This window comes from Rattus norvegicus, chromosome 7, assembly GCF_021556685.1.
Source record: "Rattus norvegicus strain SHRSP/BbbUtx chromosome 7, alternate assembly SHRSP_T2T, whole genome shotgun sequence".
NCBI classification, from domain to species: domain Eukaryota; kingdom Metazoa; phylum Chordata; class Mammalia; order Rodentia; family Muridae; genus Rattus; species Rattus norvegicus.
Genome location: NC_141540.1, coordinates 113,647,281 through 113,664,084, shown reverse-complemented (window position 1 = coordinate 113,664,084; position 16,804 = coordinate 113,647,281). Strand labels below are relative to the sequence as shown.

Below are 16,804 nucleotides of genomic sequence, written 5' to 3'. Positions count from 1 at the left end.
GGCACTTTATGCTGCATCATGTTCAAACTCTTCATCTTTACGAAGATGAACAAATGATCTCTCCGCCCCCACCCCAGCCACTCTGTGGCCTCATTGATTGGTCTTGTCCACCCTCAGCCCGGGCAGAGAGGTGACAGGCAGCGATGACTCATGGAGGGGACATGTAATGAGCTCCTTTGCTGGACGTCTCTCTAGCCCAGTTGCTATGCACTGGAGAAATTCTCCAGGATGGCAACTGACACCCAAAGGAATTGTTATGATTTTTGTTTTCTGTTAACAACCTGTATTTTGCTAATTATAGTTGCGATTGTCCTATGTTAAATGAACACAGGGTATGAGGACACACGATCTCTAATTCTTCCACCAATGATCTGAAGGTATTAATGTGAATGCCTTTCAAGGACGAGGATATTGTGGATTAGAAAGTAGGCAGAGGGTTGCATTGTTTCTGTGGTCTGTACTATCACTGGAGCCTATGCTAAGATCTGTCCAGGGTATCAGGGATACTGACGACCACATGCAAGTCTGTGACCTGTGCTTCCATTTATGGCAAAGGGCAAGGAAGCTACTTTTACCATGGTATTGATGACAGCAGACTCAGTTAAGAGGGGACACAGAAGACCTACCTGACAACCCCATACCCTTAGACAGAAAACGATTGAAGAAAACTTTATTTTATGATTAAGATGCTAAAGTGTAGTTCTCCACAATTAATGGTTCTGGTGTGGGAGTGGGGGAAGGAATCCATTTTCTTTAAGGGTCTGGCTGCTGGGAGTTCGATCAGGTTCCAGTGAGTATATGGGCCATGTAAATTGGGCTTCTTTTTTTCTTAGTTTTTTTTGGGGGGGATGTCTCAGGGTTAGAGGGGCAGAGGACTGGAACATGGGTGTGGTGGGATTCATGATGTGAAATTCTCAAAATAACCTATAAAATATTATAAAGAGAGATAAGAGGTTTGTAGGCAATGTGCTTCAGCACAACCTACATAGCAAAACAGCCGATTGTTGTTAAAGTAAGAGTAAGCCACGAAGCCCATTGAGTCGCATTATTGATTTCCAAGTGAAAATAAATCTAAGATTTTTAGAGAAAGTGGGCAGCAAGTACAACCTTGAGGTGGGACAGCAGGATGAGGATTATGTCCTCCAACTCACTCCAAAGTGCAGTAGAGAATGTTCTGCTAGGGTCTTCATTTTTTCTCCAGGCATATTTGCTTAGGGTTCCAAAGAAGCTAGACCAGGAAACGGCCCCCCTCTGGATTTAGCCTTTGCAGACACAAGGATCCCAGGGGAAATCTGACTTAACATTTTGATGCAGACAAGATCCCCTGTTCTAAGCTGGGGAACCAGTAGAGAAGAGGCATTGGTCTGGATAGAGCTGGCGAGAAGGGCCTGCCTTTTCAGGCATGACATTATCGGTCATCCTATCAGTTTTGACCAATTTCCTTTCTCTCATTGGGCACCATTTAGAATTATTTTCCATCCTTAATAACTCTGGCATGACCCTGGTATGAGATTTGCATATTGTAGGATATGGTAGGTGAATATTTGAAGCACGTCATGAGCCTATCAGCCAGACTTCTAATTTCCATGAACTGACTGTAAATTCAAGAAGCAGAAGGTGTCTAGATTCTGCAGCGAGATCAGACTCTAGTGTCAAACAGACTTGACAGCAAACGCTGGCTTCCCACTCAGGATTGTAGCTTACTTAGTTTTTTGAAGCCCAGTTCCTTTCCCACAAGACACGAGTATGATTGGCACCAGTGTGAATGCAGAAGGGATGGAAAGCCGAGGACCTAGCACACAGCAGGCCCTGTATCATGGTAGCTCTCTCTGTCTGACGTTGCTCTAGTGATTTCAGTGTTCAACCTCAGAGGGATGTTTAAAACCTGGTTATAAAAACAAGCTCAGGTGGACCGTGGGGTCCTCTCTCTGATGGGTGGCTGAGTCACTCTGCTAAAGAGCACAGTGGAAGGTGGGTTCTGATGGACTATAAAACCTATGTGTGGGAAGAGACGTGGGCTGGTTTTGTTTTTCTAAATTGCGCTGTTTCCACCACGTTCTGTTTCCATGAATCCTAAGAGGCCTTTCAGAGCTGGGCTTGGAGGCAGCTGCAGAGCCAAGGAGCCATCTCTTCTAGCCACACAGTGCCCTCTGGTGGCCGGGAGCCTTGCATTGGTCGCTTCTGCGTAGTGGGGATTCAGACCAGCTTTTTATGGCTCTGTGGCTATTTTGCTTCTCTGTGGGGAAGCTCTAGGAGAAGAGAACAGGGGCTAGGGGCGCAGCAAACGCAAACGGAGAGCAGGAGAGAGTACGTTGCTGACTTGTGGGATCAGCTGCAGTTTCTCTCCTTTTCTCAGAGCCATGTTGAAAGAGGAAAGAAAGAATGGTAAAGTAGTTCTAGAATGTTCTGATACATGCCACATCTGCATTTTAGAAAGCAACCTTCCTCTGCTACATGAATTTTCTAGAATCTGAAAAAGATTGTGGCTATTGTTCTTTTCATAGGTGTTAGCTAGCTGCTAACAGTGGGAGCGCGGAGATCTCTACCATCAATGCTTTATTCCCTAGCTCAAAAGACTCAGAGCTGGGAAACGGCAAAGCAAAAAAATAATGATTTCAGTTGCTGCACTGACATTGAATGTTTAAAATTTTAAGACCTTTTAGTTGATGCACAGTAATTGTGCATATTATGGGGTATTGTGTGATGTTTTATACATGTGGGCAGAGTCTAATAAATCAGGGTAATTAGCATAGCCACCTCTAGCAGTTATCATCTCTTTGTGGAGAGAACATTAAACATTTTTCTCGTTTGAGCTATTTTGTATTCCTCCAAACTAGTCATGCGGTGTTCTCATTACTATTCCAGCCTTGCTTTGTGGACAGCAAAGGAGTTAATAGTTCCAATAGCCACACCCAATCCACAGGGCACATCAAGAACCGAATCGCATAAGCAGAGTCCTCAGGGGAAAATAGGAAGCAGTAGAGGTTGGGTTTACCTCCGAAGGACAGTAGGGAAGTATACCGAGGGCAACAGTGTGACGGTTCTGTACTCTGCCGAATTATTTTAAGTAAATAATGTAAGCAAGCATTTAGAAGTAATAAAACCACAGGCGGAAATTATGAAGGAGTTTTTCAAAGAACACAAAAGATGAAAGTAGGGTAGTCGTAAGTAGAGCCACCAACCAGATGGACGATTAAGCAGCTATTTAAAATTAGCATAGGAGACATGACGGTGGAGACAGGCGGTTGTAAGACAAACCCCTGAGCAGAGTACAGAGTTGCAGGCACTCACACCTAAAGAGGGTGTGCGCATCACCGACGGTACCAGTTTATAAAGATAACCTTGAATTGGGACTGTTTTGTCTTATTGCTGACCCAAAAATGAAGATTTCTTTTGTAAAGATCTCTATGCATTTTAAAGTTGTTTTTCCCCCACTGTAATAAAATGCAAAGGCTCAAGCTTCCTCTCAGCTGTGCAGTATGAAATCAAGGTGAGGTGTAGCTTCTGAATGCTGCGTTGTGGGGGGCAGGGATTCTGTTTGGGGGCAGGTGTTTGTGCTCAGCCCTGAATTGGTGACAGGGCTCCTGAAGATTAATAGTTAGGGAAACTTTAGTAGTCGCTGGAGATGAAGAATCCAGGGCATTCAGGGTGTTTGTGCCTCCTAAGTACTTAGACTTGCTCTACCCATCTTGCTGTCAGCCCAAGTTAACCCTTTCAGACAGTGTCCTCATGAGTGTCAACAGCACCTGAAAAGCGCCTCATGAGGATAACGTAGGCTAACATTTTAGAAAAAGAAATGGAATAGTTCATAGAGACAGCTGTTTATATCATATCCCTCTCATCAAGGTAGTGCCTTTAATGCAAGAGGCTACAGGATGCCCCAGGAAATTTGGATTTTTAGCATAGGAGTTCTTCATGACTCACTGGGAAGATGAGAGGCAAGCCTCAGAGCAGAGATTTAAAAAGGAAAGGAAACAAAAAGCAACAAACTGGCCACCCATATTTGGGTGGGTGCTGGCATCACACACAAACCAGTTTTTCCCCCCTCCAGCATCTCTACCACAGGCACCTGACAGTAAATATGATTTCACACCGTCTTTATACTCCCATTTCACATCTGTGACGCCGAAAAGAAGAATCCAGCAAGCAAACAAACATCGCCCACTGAGTCTCTTGACTTGGCAGTAGACAGCACTAGAAACTGTAGAACCACGAGGCTGTTGTCTATTATTGTTTGCTTCGCTCTTCACGAGGCCCATAAAGCTAGCAGAGGACAGGTGGGCTGCAGAACCTCCGAGTGGGAAAACGGAGCCAGAGCTGTGCTCTGTCCCCAAAGAGCTTCCTTCCTGTGGCTTCTCAGAATGCTCTAAAGCAGAATAGCAGCATCCCGGTGTAGCTTGCATGGTGCATGAGCATGCCATGGCTGGGGACAGTGGTTTTAACAGGAAGACATATAAATGACTCACCGAGCAAATGAGAAGATGGTAGGGCAAAGGCCGTGTAAGGCCCAAAGCAACAAATGTTGTGTAGCAATAGATACTGTCAATCAAGTGAGGATGTATGCCGCTGCCCCTCAGATCTCAGAAAAATATGGCTCTGAATGTGTGTACCCTAAATTTAAAAGTAATTGTTAATATTGCCAACCTCACAGGATTTATATTACCCTGGGAGACAAGACTTTGGGGTAGGTCTTAATTGTCTTGATTGGGTTTACTTCAGTGGGAAGACCTACCCTGGATGTGGATTGCGCCATCCTATGGCCTGAGGTCCTAGATTGTAAAAGATAAAGTTAGCTGAGTAAGAGCATTCATCTCCCTCAACTGTAGATGTAATGTGACCAACTGTCTCCTGTCTTTCCTACCTAGTTGGGAATAACCTTACCCTTATTTTGGTCTGGTGCTTCACCACTTCAGAGAGAACAGTGATACACCAAGTCCAAGGTGACGGAAGTTTTCTTGTCTGATACCCAAGTATCATTTACTATCTCTAAGTCAGAGGGAAAGCGACAACATGCTTACCATTTGTGCATATTGCAGCCAGTAGCCTGGTACACTTTCAGAAGCTGAAAGGTTCAGAGGAAACGCTGGCATCAGTTGACAGTGACCTGAGTAGCACTGGGCACCCTCTTGGCTTCCATTGCCCACAATGGTCAGAGATTACCCAGGGTGCCAAGTGCCTTTATTTCAACCTATGTGGTTGTATCAGAAAAGCAAACACTGTTTATATTCCAGAAGCAACATGGATTGCACCAGTATTTCTTGAAAATCCACAGTGTGTCAAGCTTCTGTAAGATGCTGTAAGAATAGAGAAGGTAAGTTGTTCTGTTCACTAGTTTCTATGATAAAACCAAGGTTCTATGTGTCAGTTTAAGAAGTGTTGAAGAGGGTGCTACTCTTGCAAAGGATTAGAGTTCAGTTCCCAGCACCCAAACTGGATTGCTTGCGACTGTCCATCACTCCAGCTTCACAGGATCTAACAACTCATTATGTTCTTGGGGACCAGAACTCACACAAACATAGTTCCAGTATACAGATGAAAATAAGATAATTTTGATGGAAAGAGGATGTAGTACTGACTCCTGTCTGGCAGGTCCTCTCCTCTCCCACCATAGGTCTAGTCCAGGAAACCCAGGAACTGGTGAGCTGAAATGCAAAGAATAAAGGGATGTGAAGACCTCAACATCCTTTGTCTTCTGTGGTACCTGTTTTGTGTCCAAGGCAAGGGTGTTTAAATCATTTGCTGGGGAGGGAATCAAATTCCAATGGTTTCCGGAAAGAGATCCCTGAGTCCTAAATTTACCTTAGGGCTTTTTGATCTTAGCATTGCTAATTTGTGTGCTGGATAATTTTTTTTGTTGGGGCTGCCCTATGTATTTCATGGTGTTAAGCAGCATCCCTGTCACCTACCAATGCATTTCCCCCCATGCGGTTGAACCCAATCACAGGGTAGACAATCACAATTCATTCTTAGTTTTAAAACCAATGAGCTCCAGACATTACCAAATACCCCTGGAATACAAGGTAAAAAATCCCTTCTCTCCCTACCTCATTTAAGAAGCTGCCTCATGTCAATGAATGTAGGGTGTAGGACATCATGGAAAGCACAAAGTCCTTGTGTGAGTGGTGAATAGTCTCCAAGGATTTCGAGGCAGAGCTCTCTTCAGAGGTCATCTCACTAATGTTCAGCTAAGCAGGGGCAGGAGGCAGGAATGGTGGTGCTCTAGTTGGAAAGTAGACTTCTGTTTTGCCACTCACTGGTCTTCCCAGCGGACAGTCACAGAGCTGTGGCAGTTATTCCTGCAGGCTCATCTTGGAGAGGTGCCATCTGTGATGTCATTGTCTCCTCTTAGAATGAGAGCAGCCTTCAAGCAAAGGGACTTTGAGCCTCGGCTATGTCTGTCATGTTTCCTATTTGAAACCCTATTTGAAATTGAGATTCAAATAAGTGTTGGAGCCAGAAGTGAGTAGTGAAAGTCATCTGGCCCATTACTGCATCGGACTGCAGGGGGAATAAATATGCTAATTCATAAAAATCTTTCTTAAAGACTCTATCTGTCTTCTGTGACTGGGCTCCATACAGTGGAAGAGAAATTATAATTATATACACTCTAACACAATGGAGATACCACCAATGACAGGGCAAGGCTCTGAAAGCCATAAATCATTGGCCAGCCAAAACTTGTTCATTTGCTGGCTGTGGAGTTATCTCTTACACTACTTAGTGAGATATTATATTACCACATAACATTATAGATTTTCCATGGGGTAAGTTGTTACAGCATATTGAAGTCTCTAGATCCCAAACAGCAATCCTGATGATGTTTAGGCTGTTGGGCTCAGGATCTCAAACCTATTTAATGAATAGCATCACATCAATGTCTAAAGATATTATGTGTGTACTGATACATATCTTTTCAAAGTTTATATACACTTTACCCTCAATCTTGGTTGCTCATGGCTCGTTTAATCAGTGCCCCATCTCCTATTCTTAGCCTGCGCATTAATGCACATTATTCATGGTTATTGAGTTGGATAACTGTGGTTGAGTCCCTTCTATTTTTACAGTAATTAAAGGGTTTAAAGGAAAATAAATTTAGCTGCTTATGTGCCCTCAAATAGCCTCTTAGGCTGGGAATGATATGCTAAGACAAGGGAGCCTTTGATCCTGTCCATGGTGCTGAAACGGAGTTTGCATTCACAGGATTTTGTAGCCTCAGAGCTGAAAGGTCTCTGCGTTTCCCTCCAGCTTTGTCTGACACTCATTCGCACGACAACTTGACTTGGTCAAAGATGGAAGAGAATTGTACTGAGGCCTTAGAACACACATTGTTTCTAGCAGTTTAGCTTCAAAACCAATGAAAAGCATGTAGAAAACAGAGATGGCAGATGACCCAGTGGTGCCAGGAATAAAACCAGCATAATACACTATCTATAAAAACCCACTCAGGAGGTCCTTTTGCTTCTGTTGCATTTGAGTGTTGGATCAGGAGTGAAGGATACCCTGAACCTTAATGATAAGCATAGTAAGAAAGAGTAGCCTTAATTTGAATTTTGAACATGGTAGGGAAGGGTATCCTTAATCTGAATTACAAGCATGGTAGGTTTGCCCAAAGATAGCTGCAAAACCCCTAAGATGAAGACTCAATTTGACATCCTCATCTATAAATTTTCCATAAAAGCAGTCCCTGCTTCAGAGATCAAGCAAAGATTTCCTAACATAGTAGGGTAAGTAACATGTAACAACACTTTAGAAACATTGTGATCCCACCCAGGACTCCTACCTGTCCAGGAGTGGAACTGCTCAGTGGGCTGAGCTTTTATATATCCATCAAGACTTGCCTACAGACCAATCTGATAAAGCAATTCCTTAGTCAAAGTTCCATTTCTCAAGAGGAAATAGTCTGTGTCAAGTTAACGAAACTAACCAGCATATTCACTATCAGTGATGTGCTTTCTTGACATAGCAGTCACCATGTGGAGAATGTTAGGCTCTGAACAAATTCCCTTTTAGGTAGCTTACTTGAATCTTTCAATGGGTGAAGAATATGAGAGTTCAAGATCCACATGCAATCCATAAATAGCTTTGCTCATGAGTATTCAACCATGAGAACTGGCACTTAAAAAGAGACTAAATTTCACATGGTTATTTTTTCTAGCTCCCATGTCGGAGGTGTTTATGTATGTATATAAACAGTACCTGGAACTCCAGATATCTAGAAGTGGTGCAGGTGGTTCTCTTTGGATGTGAGCCCTCTGAATCAAGAGGGATTTTCCAGGTTTCTTGAAGACAAACATAACAGAAACAAGGCATGTAGAAAACGTTACATGATTCCTGTTTTGGTTGGTAGTAGAGTAAGTAATTTCAGTAGAACAGAGTATATTTGTCTTATAGAAGATTCAGAATACATGGAAAAATGTTTTGTGATATCTCCCTTATAAAGGAGCAGAAGAATAGAACAGGGGCCATAAGAGAAAAGGGCTTCACAGCTCTGCTGCATATCAGTTGCAAGCTAGGAGGGATGTCAACCTGTGGTTACGGGCTCGAGACTGATGGTGAATATGTGCACAGCTGTTCTCTGGTAAGAGCAGTTTTCTATTTTCCATGAGAGATTAGAAGGAAACATGGGCTTTTGATTTCTATGTTTAAGTCCTAGGGAATCCAGGTTTGGGAGATCTTCTCCTGGCTCTGTTTTTGGAGAATGGAATTAGATATCTGAGTAGGAATCAGCCTTCAGAAATAAAGAATTCTTTTAAGTGTCTAGAAGCAACAGTCTATGGTCATTTCTGTTGGTCTCCAAGAATATGGGTAAGTATGTTTCTAGACCCTAGGAAACAGTTAAAAGTGTTAGAACCAGACAAAAGGGCATCTCTACAGAGTTTGTTGCATAGGTCCATCAGAGCACTTCAATATTCCATTAAGTTAGCTTACTCAGTTCGATAAAACCAGCCAATGCATAATGCAGCAGAGGAGACTGGAAGATCCAATATTTGGAGTGCTGGGATTCCCTGGTTCTTGATTCATAAAAGTATTAAGGTGACCATATTCCTAGATCACTTATATCACTGCAAAGGCCCTCTAGCAAGGGTAGGGCATCCCTAAAGCAATTTGCTGTATGTGTAGAATGGCTAGGGATTATGTGGATAATGATACTCTCAGACTGAAGTATAAATATAAAATTCATCTCTTGTCTATCCCCAAAGGTGAATGTTACATCTGAGTTCTCAGTCAACTTAGGTGAGCTAGCCATGCCTTGCATGCAAGTTGCTGGAGGTCACACAACATTCTTAGAACCCCATTTCATCATCTTAGTCTCCATCAATGAGAATTTTATGTAGAGTATGGATACAGAATCTGTTAGAAATCAAATCTTCCTTGCAGTCCTCATGGACTAAGAGTATTCTCTCATATTTCCCATTTAGCTAATGGAATGAATGGCAGAAAAATAGTCAGCATTTTAACCAGACTACTGTAGATGCATACATGTTTTATTAAAAGTTGGATGAGGCTGTATCTTAGTTGATAGAGTGATTGTCTAGTATTCATGAAACCCTGGGTTCAAACAACATGCATTTTATAAATCTGACATGGTGGTCTACAGCTATAACCCCAGCATTAATAAGATAGAGCTGGAGGACCAGGAGATTTAAGATCATTCTCAGCTACATAATGAGTTCAAGGCCAGTCTGGGGTACATGGTTTCTATCTTAAACAATGAATAAGATAAAGATTGTTAAGTACCCTTTGATTGAAAATCACCATCCTTAGAGGTGTGATTTCCTTTGTACTGCTTGTTGTGCTGCTTCCGTTATACTGTACCATCTCTGGGATCTGAAGTCCTCAGTATAGCAATAAATGCCATTAATTAAAACAAGCGGCACATTTACATTAATTTTTGCTGAGCATGCTACAAGTATAACCTCTGTACATGTCATATCTCCTACATTTTGGTTGTGAAGATACAGTGAAACAATATGCCTTATTTGTCAACAAGATAAACCAACATCTTCTCAGACTTAGGGAGTAAGAGGCAATAGACACATCATTAAAGAACCCAAGAAGTTAGACTCCAGAGTATCAAATAACCCTATTAAAATGGGGTATGGAGTTAAGCAAAGAATTCTCAACTGAGGAATATCAAATGTCCATGAAACACCTAAAGAAGTGTTCAATATCCTTAGTCATCAGGGAAGTTCAAATCAAAACAACCCTGAGATTCCACTGCATACCAGTCAGAATGGCTAAGATCAAAATCTCAGGTGACGGCAGATGCTGATGAGGATGTGGAGAAAGAGAAATACTCCTCCATTGTTGGTGAGATTGTAAGCTGGTCCAACCACTCTGGAAATCAGTTTGGTAGTTCCTCAGAAACAGCTATACCACTCCTGGGCAAAAGATGCTCCAACATATAACAAGGACACATGTTCTACTATGTGCATATCAGCTGTATTTATAATAGCCAGAATCTTGAAAGAACCCAGATGTGCTTCCACAGAGGAATGGATACAGAAAATGTGGTACATCTACACAGTGGAGTACTACTCAGCTATTAAAAACAATGACATTATGAAATTTGCAGGCAAATGGACAGAACCAGAAAATATCATTCTAAGTGAGGTAACCCAGTTACAAAAGAACATGTGGTATGTACTCACTGATAAGTGGGTATTAGGCAAAAAGCTTGGAATACCCATGATCCAACTCACAGACCATATGAAGCTCAAGAAGAAGGAAGACCAAAGTGTGGATGCTTCAGTCCTTTTTAGAAGGGAGAACAAAATACTCATAGGAGGTAGAGGATATAAGAGACTTGGGAGGAAGAGAGGAGCAGGAGGGGAAAAGGGGGGGAAGGATCAGTATGGGAGGAGATAGGGATGATATACAGAAGGTCAGGAAATTGAACAGAAGTATGTAGCAACAGGGGATGGGAAACTGGGAGTAGACACCAGAAAGGGAGAGGCTCCCAGGACCCAAAGAGGAAAAGATTAACTGAAATGCCCAACAAAGGGGAAAGAGAACCTGTAGAGACGATATTCAGAAGTTAGCTAAAGCTCCCAGTTGAGGGATGGGGTTACCCACTCATCTCTGAATTTTTAACACAGAATTGCTCCTGTCTAAAGGAAATACAGGGACAAAGTTCAGAGCAGAAACTGAAGGAAAGATCATTCAGAGACTGCCCCACATGGGATTCATCCCATATACAGACACTAAATCCAGATGCTATTGCTGATGCTAAGAAGTGCTTGCTGACAGGAGCCCGATATAGCTGTCTCCTGAGAGGCTCTGCCAGAGCCTGACAAATACAGATGTGGATGCTCACAGCCAACCACTGAACTGAGCACAGGGACCTTAATGGAATAGTTAGGGAAATGACTGAAGGAGCCGAAGGGGTTTGCAACACCATAGGAAGAACAACAATACCAACCAACCAGACCCCTCAGAAATTCCAGGGACTAAACTACCAACCAGAGTACACATGGAAGGACCCTTGGCTCCAACTGCATATGTAGCAGAGGATAGCCTTATCTGGCCTCAGTGGGAGGAGAGGCCCTTGGTCCTATGAAGGCTTGATACCCCAGTGTAGGGGTATGCCAGGGTAATGAGGTAGGAGTGGTCAGTGGGTGGGGGAGCACCCTCATAGAAGCAGGGGGGGGAGGATAGGAAGTTTGTAGAGGGGAAACGGGGAAATATGATAACATTTTGAGATGCAAATAAAACATCCAATTAAAATAAAGTTCCAGAAACGCAATTAAAATATACTTCTGCCATGAATGTTGGAATCAATAAAAGAAGGAGAAGCTACTGGCTCACTGTGTATCTGAGTGGTCTTGGATAGGTCACCTGATGATGCCTTCTGTTTCTACAGCAGGTTGAAGAGCATCTGATTTGTTGAGTGTTTATGGAATCAGTGGGAAAGCACCTGTGGTGGGTGATTTGAGTGAGAAATGCCCACCATAGGTTCATACGTTTGAACCAAGTGGTCACTAGTTGATGGTATGCTACTTGGGAAGCTGCAGCTTTGCTGATAAAGTATGTCACTGGGTGTGGGCTTTTGGGGTTTATAGCTTTGCCACACTTCCTGTTCTTTCTCCACTTCCTGTGGTATGGCTAAAAATGTAGTGAGTCAGATTGTTCCTACTGCCATGCTTTTACCGTAATGGATTATCCCTTAAATAAAGTCCTTCTTAAGTGGCCTTTGGTAATGGCATTCTTTCATGCAACAGGAAAGTAACTAATACAGTGCCCAGGACCTCTAAAGTAATAGGCACATGCCTTAAGGGGAATGAAAATTCTATCTAGAATGTTCTATGGATCTTTGCTATCTCAACAAGCACAGGAAGCAAGGGCTATAGATCAGATGGCTCTTGGGTTTACACCTCTGCGACATATCAAATGTTCTACAGAGTGTAAGAAAGTTTTCATGTGACCAAATTTTAGCTATGACTGAAGGGGGGTATCTTCCCACTTACGAAGTAGACCCCATCTGTAAGTACTCACTGGCCTTTTCAGACACTTCAAGTAAAACCTTCTAACCACACCTCCAGCTTTCCTCAATACTTCTGAATTAGGAAACTTTTATCATGACTATTTTATCTCAAGTAATATATCTATACATTAGATGTTTGATAACCATAAAATAACCATTGGTGTCTTTTCCACATTACACGCAGCCATATATTATTGGCGTTCATTTCAGAATATTTCTATATATCTTACATTTACAATGAAAATGAAACGCACACAGCCCAACTGTTATCCGTCTGTTCTCTCCCACCCCATTTGCTCCATCATGTGTTTTCATATTGCTATAGAGATTTCCTTAATTCATTTATGAACAATATCCACTCCACTAAATGTGCACAATATAGATTATGCCAATTTCCTTGTTATTAAAGATCTTTCCAGTGTTTTCATATTAAAAATAATGCTTCAGAGAATATATTTTACATAGAAGTTATCTTCCTTTCTCAGATAGAGAATTATGTCCTTGGGCTCAGTTCCCAGATGTAAATTATTGAGTTAGAGAACATGAATATTTCTATAACTATTTTGTTAAATCACTTTTCAAAATAGCCATTACAATTAGGATATAGGGGGAAAGAGTTGTACACCCCAATGCCATCAGCAATATTGTATGTTGCTGGGCTTTTTCCTTTAGATATTGAGTTTCAGTGAGCAAAAAGATTTTTTTCATTGTATTCAGTTTTTTTTAAAGAATGTTTTCTTGTTTATATTTCACTACTTCCTAGTGGTGATGTATAAATACCCTACACTCTTTTTGGATGTGAAGGGTCATTATGTGGGAGTTGCCAAAGCCAATAACTTGGACACAGAAGTCTGAGTGCACATGGTTGACATGAGTGCAAAGCAGACTACCTACCTTAGAACTAGACACACGTATGAAGGATCAAGAGAAACCAAAGATGTCGGGATTGGGGAAGGTGGCCTATGGCATGACTATAGGAGAGGCAGAGCTCAACAGCACAGCAATCATTCCAGGGGGTATCAGCTGCATTCTGACCCTGGCTAGTGGTCCACAAGGAAAGTAGGCAGAGACTAGCATCTCCCACTCATGACATATATGATGACAGTTCAAGAAATCTGCCCTCCCCTCCATTAGCTTTCAGAAGGAATTTACACTATGCTTTACAGATCTAGTTTATTTAACTAAGATGTTTTGAAGTACACAGCACAGGGAGCTGATGGGGATGTTAGAGACAACTGTAGATAGATAAAGCCCTATCCCTTACAGAAGGAAGAACAGAGGGCCACAGAATTCTGATGCACAGTGCCACGGCAGGAATTGGAAGGGACATCATAGCTTAAATAGTCAAAGCCTAGCATTTCTCAGTTTAGGCTTTTCCTTCTGTGGTTCAAGGGATCACGAAGTACTAGGCTGCCCACATGGCATCCATCTCTTCATCAGATTGCTTTTCCTGTCCTCCTCTGTCAACCCCATTATTACCAACATTTATTGTCAGAGTCTAACTTTCCTAGAAATCAGATTGTCCCCCATGAATGGAAAAGCACAGAATATAATATGCAGAATAGTGGTGCCCGATGATGGTACATAGAATGGGAGTTTGGATCAGCTTAACAGCACATAGACATTTTTCAGTTCTGACACTCCCTACCTGTACCTTGCAACCCTCAGCTGTACAGTGCATTCTGATTGTATAGCTCATACTGCATTCAACCTTGTGTCTGCTTCTTGGTTTTCATCTTTACTGCAAAAACAGCAAATCCTTGTCTGTGTATCAAGCTCTTGCTTTAGGTACAGCAAGAAAGGCCATGGTCTTCTTGGTTCAGTTGATCCTGAATTCCGAGGGACTGAATAGATGGTGAGGTAGACCACAGACCACCAGCCATGAAGTATGATGAATGTGAACTCTCCTTCCAAGTGGGACTTTATACTAATGAAATAGCATTAAGTACACCTGGGTTAGTTAGTTTTTGTTAACTAGACAAACCTAGACATACTTGGGAAGACAGAATCTCAAGGTAAATAAGGTTCATCAAATTGTCCTGTGTCCATTGTGTGGAAAAGTTTTCTTAATTAATGATTGATGTGTATGTGTGTGTGTGGGGGAATCCCAACCTCCTGTGGGCAGTGCATTATCAGGGCAAGTGATACCGAGTTGTATGACTGGCTAGCTGAGCAAGTCAGACACAGCATTCCTCCATGTTCTCTGTTTTGGTCCTTACTGTGTCCCTCCTTGATGGACTATAAGCTGTAAAATGAAACAAACCCTTCCTTCTCTACCCTCCAAAGGGCGTTTTAGTCACAGTGTTTCTCACAGTTATAAATACTAGGCCTCTAGTCTGTCAAAGAAAAAATATGTTTCATCTGAAACAGTTTTGATGGCTAGTGAATAGTCAGTTTTATAAGGAAGAAGGCTTTCTGAGGTGTTCAGCATCCAACTTGTTGAAAGCCCAGTAATAGGATGCTCTGAGAGACACGGAGGGCCTTGCTGTCAGGAGTTCACAGGACTTCCAGCCTGACCACACCATTTCCTGAGTTGTGGTTTGGACTATCTACTCAATGTCTTTAGTTCTATACCTCAAAATCAGGAGTAATAATGCCCCTGAGAAACATTCCAAGGATTCAATTAAATGAATGTGAAAATAAATAATATAGCTGGCACCTGGTCGATACTCCATAAATATTTAACACAATACAGCTTGAGCTTGGAAGAAGCTGTGCCTGTGGTCAGCCTGCTGACATGAGCAACTTTACTTTTTCCATTTTGATTCCAAGTCTGCTTGTCTTCCCCAGAAGGACAGTTACCCTGTAGTGACAGCAACTTTAAATTTTACAAAGGATTTCAAATAAGACTTGGTTCACTTCTATTATATACTTTTTGGTGCCCGGAAAATTGATTTGTCTATCTAATACTCCATACACGATATATGTAGGATGTGCAGGAAAACAGATACTTGGTAAACCACTTTACCATTGAGCCACACCCCAGCCTCATTTCAAAGAATTATCTATTGATCAAAGATCTTTTTATGAAAACCCTGGAAATGGAATTTTCTGAGACTGCCTCTCTTCGGCTAGGGAAATCCCATCTTTAAAAGCAATAACTTATCACTAAAGTTGAGCCCCCCAATTACAGATTCTTAAACTTTGATATGTTTGTACTGTTTTAAGTAAGGATGGGAAAACATTGTGACATCCCCATTACAGATGATAGCCATGGTTCGTTTCATTGCATTTGGAGAGGAATGACCATCAGAATGGTACAGTTAAAAAGTCTGCATTCTTATTACTGAGCCACCAGATAACAGCATAAAGTTTGTTTATCTTTGGTACTGTAATCATATTTGTATCAACTCTGAGGACAAGACTGTATCATACTGACCCTGGGGGACGTTATAGAATTGAATAACTCCATAAATTGTGAGCAATTGGTCACTGTACATTTTGAATGATGGTTACATCCTTGTGTTGGAATTAATCTATTAAATTCATGCATGGAGACTGAGTTCTTCTACCTGCTGAGTTCTACAGGAGAAAGTTGAACCTGATGTGGTATACATAGTCTATCAGGATGAATGGCATAGAATGTCAAATAAAGATTGAAGAAACTCTTGAGAATAATGGGTCAGAATTTAAATTTAAGAGACTTCTGATGAGATCAGGTAGATCAGGTAGCATAATAGCAATTGAACCAGGTGCTGTCTACACTACATATTGTTGGCTCAGGATTTTCCTCCTCTTATCTTTCATTCTGACCAAAATCTCTGAAAGCATTTTCCAAGTTAGTATAGCTTGTAGATGCTAGGCAAGTTGTCCAAGAGCATGGAACGTCTGTAATTGGATGGGGTTTTGACCACCATTAGTCTCTGTTGCAGTTGCATACTGTTTTGCCTTTCAATTGTGGTTGGCAGATGTTGACCTGGAATATGGGAATGGGTCAATGTAGACAGGAAAAGCATAATATGTTCTGCTTTTGGATACTGCAGGCTTTTGAAGTCTACCATGTGGACCTGTTGGCCCTGAGGCAAGGCTAAAGAGATTGTCCCTGGGCATTTAGACACAAGGGAGGCTGCTATTTGGAAGAGGAATGGCCAAAAGCTGCATTATGATAAAAATCACTGGAGTGGGAAAGTTCGTTTGCAGAATGTGGTAGTGATTTCTTCTGAGCAGAATAGGGCCTAAAGAAGAGACTAGTTTGCCATGCCAGAGAAGCAGGGCAAGTCTGGGTTAAGGTAGCTTAGTCCTGGGCAAGAGAAATAAGTCATGTATTCTAGTAGGCTAGTGGCTGTCACATGCCCATTAAATCCTTTACCAGGAATTTAC

The 16,804-nt window shown here is 41.9% G+C and overlaps 1 long non-coding RNA gene across 1 annotated transcript in view; it reads right to left on the bottom strand.

Moving 5' to 3' along the window:
* Window positions 1-16,804, bottom strand: part of LOC134479748 (uncharacterized) — a 158,325-nt gene that overhangs the window by 123,932 nt on the left and 17,589 nt on the right. The gene's annotated exons all lie outside the window — the stretch shown is intronic.